At 40.4% G+C, this 7,430-nt stretch overlaps 1 pseudogene; it reads right to left on the bottom strand.

Moving 5' to 3' along the window:
- Positions 1-4,230: 4,230 nt before the first annotated feature.
- LOC122472489 lies at positions 4,231-5,583 on the bottom strand (annotated as a pseudogene).
- Between the last annotated feature and the right edge of the window lie 1,847 nt (positions 5,584-7,430).

Consider the following 7,430-nt stretch of genomic DNA (forward strand, 5'->3'; position numbering starts at 1 on the left):
GGTAGGCAATGTTTATGAGAGTTTACCTGGTCCGCCCTCTCTTCTCTGCCAGATATGAGCTGCCAGCTCAAGCACAACCTCCTCACCTCAATCAATTCTGCAAACATTTATGGAACATCTTTTCTCTGGTGGGCACCTTGTTAGGACTTATGGGAAATGCTGAGGTGAAATGCCCAGATCAACACGGACAAGCGTCACAGGGGAACACTTGCTCGTCCCAAGCATGACCTCTGGCCCTGCTTTCCCGGTCCTTTTGGTGTAACATCCCCCACCAAGTCAGGAACTTTAGTGTGACCCCCCCCCCCGCCAAAGTCACTTTCTCTGGCACCCCTCACACTCAACCAATGTCCAAGGCTCATTGGGGTGCTGCCCCTAATTCCGTTGTCTCCAAGTATCCCAAGTGAGGGGTCTGTTCATCTGTCAAGGGATGATTTCAACAACCACGTCCGTCCATCTCGCTTTGCCCTCATCAAATTCAGCTTTCCCACCATGACCATCAGAGTGACCCCCGCAACATGTAAATCCAGGTGCATGTCCCCCTGGGTGGAAACCAGTCTCCACAGCATCTTGCTCTATCTGCATGCCACTCGCAGAACTATCAGGAGCTAAGAACAAATGTGTGTAAACCACTTCAGCCTATCTGGGAGAATGTAAGAGTGCTATTTTTGTTTTTTGATGTATTTTTATCTTTTAAGATCGAGATATAATTGGGGCACCTGGGTGGCTCAGTCGGCCGCGTGTCTGACTTCGCCCCAGGTCACGATCCCGCGCTTTGTGGGTTCGAGTCCTGTGTCGGGCTCTGTGCTGACAGCTCAGAGCCTAGAGCCTGCTTCCGATTCTGTGTCTCCCTCTCTCTCTGCCTGCCCCCACTCTGTCTATCTCCCCAAAATAAATAAACGTTAAAAAATTATTTAAAATCGAGACATAATTAACATCTAACATTGTGTAAGTTTAGGATATATAACATGTTGATTTGATACGTTTATAGATGACAACATGATTATCACCCCATCCCATGACATTCTTTCTTTCTTATGATTATAACGCTTAAGATCTAGTGAGAGTGCTAATTTTTAAAAATGTTTATTTATTTATTTTGAGAAAGAGAGAGCACAAGCAGGGGAGGGGCAGAGAGAGGGGGAGAGAGAATCCCAAGCAGGCTTTACACCATCAGTGCAGAGCCTGACCCGGGACTCCCATCTCGTGAACCAGGAGATCATGACCCGAGCCAAAATCAAAAGCTGCAAGCTTAAGTGACTGAGCCACCCAGGCACCCCAAGAGTGCTATTTTTAAACCTGTTTTTGTACTGAAGGTAAGTCAGTATCTTTTCTTACCTGTAATTTCACTGACCCTGAACTATTTTCCTTCTTGAATAATCTGAATTAAGGTGGAGGGTGAGCATGTGCCTAGACCTTTAAGTTGTGGGAATTAAAAAAAAAAAATCACCCTTACCTCTCTTATTTGTCTTTCTAGGGTGAGGACTGTACAAATGCCAAAATGTGGGTTAGAGGGAAGGAAGGTTATTCAGTGATGGAATCTTCCACGTACACTAACTTCTTAGACTGCACGATACAAGATTTCAGCTTTTCCCCTTTCTTTGTTCTTCTCCAAGTTAGTTATTTTTTAGTTTTACCTTTCTAAGAGTCAGATTTACTGGGGAATAATTTACGGAAAATAAAATTTACCCCTTTAAGAGTATATCGTTCAGTGAGTTCTGTCCATTGTATACAGTCGCGTAATTGCTGCCTGAATCAAAACGTAAAACCTTTCTACCAACTCCAAAAGCCTCCTCGTGCTCCTCCACAGTCAGTCTCCTCACCCACCCCCATTTCCTGGCAACATCTAATCTGTTTTCCAGAAAGGCACGTCAATGGACTTCTATAATATGTAGCCTTTTGTGTCTAGCTTCTTATACTTCACATACTGCTTCCGGACGAATTCATAGTGTTGTATGTGTCTGCAGTTTGCTTTTTTTTTTTTTTTTAATTGTTGACTATTATTGTTCTATGGTCTGGATATAGTATGATTTTTTAATCTATTTACCGGCTGGTGAACATTTGGGCTGCTTCCAGTCTTTAGCTAGTATGAAGACGTTGTTACAAACATTCATGTACAGGCCTTTGTGCGGACATACGAAATCATTTCTCTTGCATAAATACCTGGGGTGGTAGTACCAACCACAGGAAGTGCATGTTTGATTTTATAAGAAACCACTAAGCTATTTTATTTTTATTTTTAAAGGTTATTTATTTTGAGAGAGAGAGAGACAGAGACAGAGACACACAGAGAGAACAAGTGGGAGAAAGGCAGAGATCGAGAGAGAGAGAGAGAGAGAGAGAGAGAGAGAGAATCCCAAGCAGGCTCCATGCTGCCAGCGCACAGCCCCACTCGGGGCTCGATCTCATGAACCATGAGATCATGACCTGAGCTGAAATCAAGAGGCAGATGCTTAACTGACGGAGCCACCCAGGCACCCCACCACTCAACTGTTTTCAAGTGGTTTTACCATGTTCCGTTCTCACCAGCAATGTGAGAGTTGCAGTTGCTTCATATGCCTGCCAGAGTTTGATAATGCCAATCTTTAAAATTTTCGGCATGCTAGTGGGTGTGCAGTGGTATTTTATCATGTTTTCACTTAGATTTCTCTAAATTCAAATTAGCATCTTTTAATGAATTGTTTGGTCATTTATATACACTCTGTGATGAAAAGTGTCTGTTTAAATATTTTGACGACTTTTTAGTTGGACTTTTATAGTCTAACCAAGCTGTGAAGGTTTTTTATAAGTATTCTAGATACAAGTTCCTTATCAGATATAGAATTTTCTAATAATTTTCCAAGTCTGTGGCTTTTAAGATTTTTGTCAACATTATCTTTTTTTTTTGTAACAGCTTTATTGAGATATATTCACATAACATTATCTTTCGAAGAGCAGAAAGTTTTCATTTTGATGTCAAGTCCAATGTATCAATATTTTCTTATGGTTTGTGATGTGTGTGTCCTGTGTAAGAAACAGCACTATCAACAATAGCCAAAGGATGGAGAGAGCCCAAATTTGTTATTCTTTTTCTAGAATAATCTAGAATAATTTCTAGGCCATTTGCATTTCCAAATACATTTTATTTATTTTTTGTCAAAATTCATTTCTATTAATAAAAAATAAACACTTATTCCAGTGTCAGTTGTTATACTTGAAGTGCTAATAAAAAAAAAAAAGAATTTAAAATAATCACTCCATCATCCTGTTTTGACTAAGACAATGAAGCTGTGGCTTAGGAAAAAAGTATTCAGCACCATTTGCTCATAGGCCTTTCAGAATTTATTCTTAAAGTTTCTGGAACTTTCCTGTCTGTAAAGAACAGGAATTACTGAGCTACAAGAGGCAGCCTCTCTGGGACAACCAAAGAGAAGTTAAGCAATCATCGTAAAAGGAATCCGTGTACATTTAGCACAGTAAACTTGGACAGTACAACGATCCCCTTCCCTCTAGCTCAGGAGGGATGTGCTTCTAAGCACTGAAGTATGAAGAGGCAGACTGTTATTTGCTGTCAGAATTAGTTAATAACAGTAAATCTCTGGCACAGATGCTACTGGTCCTTAACATCCTGTGATTTTAGGAAATTCTGTAAATAGTTTGGATTTGATTCAGTTTATTCAGAAAATAAACCTGTTGAATAAGGTTCACTACTCTGCCAAAGCATCACTGGTTTAGTATCCTTATAAAATATATATAATATGTGCAGGTAAATCATAGTCTTAAAGCATATTTAGGAGTGCCTGGTGGCTCAGTTGGTTAAGTGGGTAAGCGTCTGATTTCAGCTCAAGTCATGATCTCACAGCTCGTGAGTTCAAGCCCTGGGTCAGGCTCTGCACTGACAGCTGAGAGCCTGGAGCTTGCTTCAGATTCTGTCTCTCTCTCTCTCTCTCTCTCTCTCTGCCTCTCCCCTGCTTGTGATTTCTCTCTCTCTCTCTCTCAAAAAAATAAACATTAAAAGAATAAAGTATACATATTCAAACCAAAATCTATGTCAACAAACTGCCTATAATTAAAAGCACCTGATGGAACGAAATACAAAGTTATGACAAGGGAGACTTACTCTCACTAAGCTGTGTTGCTTAGAGAAGTTACAAAAGGATGTGCCCTTAAAGCCATTCGAGGACGTGTAAGGAGACACCCTCTCCTCATTCTTTACCATAGGATTCCAACCGAGGATGGGCCAGAAATTAGCATTTTTAAATATTTCAGAAAAGTCCACAGAAGTGTTAAGACTTTTAAGAATGTCTCCCTATCTTTCTGTATCTGTGAGCAGTAGTGCTCATCAGAACTTCCTAACAGTGCAAAGGCAAAGGCAAGTGCATACATTCGCTCAGATGTTAGAAGAATGGGAGGTGAACTGTTAGGGCCATCCTTAGCTGGAGCTTCTGTGGGTTTTTTACTAGATGCTGATCACCAGTGAGTCAGGTGAACTTTTGTGAGAGAATAGTGTTTGGTGGCCAAGACTTCTTTTGGGCATTTCTTTCTAAGTGGAATACACAGCAGGTAAGGGAGTAGGGGAGGTAATACAGGGAATCTACTCTTTGCAGCTCAGAAGGAGTTGAGGAAGCCCATACAGGCAGTCAGGAAGCCCAGGGGATCCTCTAGCTGTGGATAGTGGCTAACGTGGTCATCCAGAATTGACACTGTGGTGTTTTCCTGTACAGCTCCAAAAACTCTGGATAGGGGATTTATGGGATCCAATGGTCCATAGATAAAATGAATGGAGACAGTTAGAGAAGCCAGAGCTCCCATCCAGCATCTTCTAAACGTCTTCCTCAGGTTGATGTACTGTAAAAGACTGTCGATAACTAAGCTTCCATCATTGTGGCAGATCCCTGCCCACATGTCCCATGGCTCACTCTTAGAGAGGCGGGGGGTGTACAGCCTAAAGACTGGGATGAGACCTCAAGAGAATACAAAGAAGTTCATCAATCGTGTGAGGATGAGTGACATCATGCCTCCATCTTTGAGAAACTTTTGGAGAAGGAGAGGACGGTAAGTCTCAGGAAATATACCTTCCATTTGACAGATAGAGACTCCTTATGGTAAGGCTACCAGATTGATTCTGCCTGAACCTACAAAGCAGCTCCTGAGCAACGATATCTCCATAATCATGAGACAAAAGGTTGATCCTGTGGTTCTGGAACCTCAGGTACCACAAAAGTGCCTCCACAATGCTGGCCTGCTCAAACATGGAATAGTAATGTGGTCTCAATTTGTTACTGAAGCCAAAGCCCACGAAATCAAGGGCAATCACTTGATGAAACCTTAGGGTTTCCCAAATCCTGTACTAATCATAGCTGCAATGTTAGAAGGCCATGTAAAAGCACAAGTATCTCAGGACTTCCAACCACACCAGAAGAGTCTTGGTAGAAGATGCGCAATCCCTTGTAGGTGAAAAATTTGCCTGACAACTTCTAGGAGTAAAGAGCAGGAGAAAGCTGGGGGTGGGGGTAGGGGGCGGGGGAGGGGTGGGATATGCAGACAGGCTGCGAGCAAGGGCACAGCCAATAGCCCAACCTGAACCCACCACTCCCTCATCCTCATCAGGTGAGACCGGGACTACAAGGCTCCATGTTTGGGGGAAACAGTTGCGCATGTGTTCCAAATACATTTTAGAATCAGTTTGTTGATTTTTACAACACAAGGAGAAAGGCTGTTGAGATTTTGTTTAACAATATTGACCTTCCCATCCATGAGCATGGTCTGTCTCTTCATTTAATTTTCCTTAACTTTTCTCAGCACTCAAAAATTTTCTTTTACATGTACGGCTCTTGCACATATTTGATTAACTTTATTACTATTTCATGTTTTTAAATCTATTGTAGGTGGTATTACTAACATTTTCAGTTTCCAGTAGTTTGTTACTGGTAATTAGTAAAACTTATTTTTTGTATTGATCTTGTATCCCGAAACCTAGCTAAACTCACATATTTGTTGTAGTAACTGTTTTTGTTTTTGATTCCTTACAATTTTCTATGTAGAGATTATGCTGTTTGTAACTAAAGACATTTTTATTTCTTCCTTTACGATCTATATACTTTTATTTATTTTTTTGTCTTAAGGCACAGGCCAGTACTTCCAATACAATGGTGAAAAGAAGTTGTAAAAATGGACATTCTTGCTTTCTTCCCAATCTTAGTGGGGGAGGCTTCAATCTTTCACCATTACAATGATGTTGGCTGTGGTTATTGTTGTTGTTGTTGTTGTTTTGTAGGTAAGGTTTGTCAGATTGAGGAAGTTCCCTTCTATTCCTAGTTTGCTGAAATTTTTTTTATGATGGATGAATGTTGAATTTTATAAATGATTTTTTTACATGTATTAAGACATGATTTTACTCTTTTAGTCTGTTGAGATTGTGAATTACCGACTGACTGTGAATGTTGAACCAACCTCACCTTCCTGGAATATATCCAAGTGGGTCATTCATATATCGTCCTCTTTATGTATTTCTGGATTCAATTTGCCATTATTTTGTGATTGTGCTTTTGAGAAATATTGGTCTATAGTTTTCTTTTCTGTATTATCTGTTTTTTTGTTTTGTTTTGTTTTGTTTTTATATCTAGAACATTCTGGCCTCCTAGAATGAGTTGTGAAATATTCCCACTTTTATTTTGGGGGGAAAATTTAACAAAGAATAGGTGTTATTTCTTAAGTGTTTGGTAAAATTCACCAGTGAAGCTTTCTGAATCTGGAATCTATTTCTTTATAACAATAGGGCTATACAGATTACCCATTTCTTTTGGGTAGGGTTTGGTGTTTGGTGTTTTATTCTTTTGTAGTGGTCATCTTTACATGAGACGTTGTCATATTATAACTGTTTTCTGATTTCCCAGTTGCTATTAGTGATATTTATTTATTCATACCATCTTTATTTACTATGCTATCTTTATTTTTGTCCATTTAATGGCTGGAATCAACAGATTACAATATAATTAATCTGGTAGAGAATGAGCATGTGGTGGGGTTGGGGGGGAAACTAGGTGATAGTGGCAAACAGAAGGCGTGATAGACTTTGGACTAAAAATTCTATGTGGTGAAAGATAAGGATTTGCCTGATGACTTTGCCAGGCAAATTTGTCTCTTTTAAGTATTGGTGTTAAAAATGGGAAGGGTGGGGCGCCTCGGTGGCTCAGTGGGTTAAGCGCCCAACTCTTGATTTCAGTTCAGGTCATGAATTCAAGCCCCGCGTCGGGCTCTGCACTGAGAGCATGGAGTCTGCTTGGGACTCTCTCTCTCTCTCTCTCTCTCTCTCCTCTCTCTGCCCCTCCTGTGCATGCCCTCTCTTTCTCCCTTGAAATAAATAAATAAGCATTTAAAAAAATAAAAGAGGGAAGGAATAAAAGGGGGGGGGGAAGGGAAGAACTTGAAATAAAATCTCTGCAACACTGGAA

This window comes from Prionailurus bengalensis, chromosome B4 (assembly GCF_016509475.1).
Source record: "Prionailurus bengalensis isolate Pbe53 chromosome B4, Fcat_Pben_1.1_paternal_pri, whole genome shotgun sequence".
NCBI lineage: Eukaryota > Metazoa > Chordata > Mammalia > Carnivora > Felidae > Prionailurus > Prionailurus bengalensis.